Raw genomic sequence first — 1,593 nt, 5'->3', positions numbered from 1 at the left:
TATATATATATATATATATATATATATATATATATATATATATATGATAGTTAATTAATAATATATTAAAAGTAAGTTTTAATTTAAACTAGAAATTCATTTTAAATCATTTTAAATCAATATATAGGTACTACTTTAAATAAAATATATACTACAATATATATGTATATACTATGTATGTATGTATATATATAGTTATATACTAATTTATAAAACATATACACGTGCATACGTTAAATATATACGTCTATAGAAGATATATACACATATATACGCACCATTCAATACGTATGTACTACTTTAAATAAAATATATACTACAATATACATATATAAGTATTACAATGTATAGATGGTTATATTATACTAATTTATAAAACATATACACTTGTATACGTTAAATATATACATCTGTATAAGATATATACACATATATACGCACCAATCAATGTATATGTACTACTTAAAATAAAATATATACTACAATATACATGGATTACAATACATAGATAGTTATATTATACTAATTTATAAAACATATACACTTGTATACGTTAAATATATACATCTATATAAGATTTATACACATATATACACACTATTCAATATATATGTCATACGTTAAATAAAATATATACTACACTATACATATATATATACTACAATATGTATATATGTATAGTTATATACTAATTTGTAAAACATATACACTTGGATACATTAAATATATACATCTGTAGAAGATATATACACATATATACAAACCATTCAAAATATACGTACTACTTTAAATAAAATATATACTACAATATACATATATATATATATACTACAATATGTATGTATATATATATATATATATATATATATATATATATATATATATATATAGTTATATACTAATTTGTAAAACATATACACTTGTGTACGTTAAATATATACGTCTAGAGAAGATATATACACATATATACACAACATTCAATATATATATGTACTACTTTAAATAAAATATATACTACAATATACATATATATATATATACTACAATATGTTTATATATATATATATATATATATATATATATATATATATAGTTATATACTAATTTGTAAAACATATACACTTGTATACATTAAATATATACATCTGTAGAAAATATATACACAACATTCAATATATATGTACTATTTTAAATTAAATATATACTACAATATACATATATATATACTACAATATGTATATATATATATATATATATAGTTATACACTAATTTGTAAAACATATACACTTGTATATGTTAAATATATACGTTTATAGAAGATATATACACATATATACACACCATTCAATATATATGCACTACTTTTTAAAAAAATATGCTACAATAAACATATATATACTACAATATGTATATATATATAGTTATATACTAATTTATAAAATATATACACATTGTATACATTAAATATATACGTTTATATAAGATATATACACATATATACGCACCATTCAATATATATGTACTACTCTAAATAAAATATATGTTATAATATATATATATATATATATATATATATATATATATATATACTA

This window comes from Capsicum annuum, chromosome 3, assembly GCF_002878395.1.
Source record: "Capsicum annuum cultivar UCD-10X-F1 chromosome 3, UCD10Xv1.1, whole genome shotgun sequence".
Classification (NCBI taxonomy): Eukaryota; Viridiplantae; Streptophyta; class Magnoliopsida; order Solanales; family Solanaceae; genus Capsicum; species Capsicum annuum.
Note: the sequence above shows the minus strand (reverse complement) of the source record.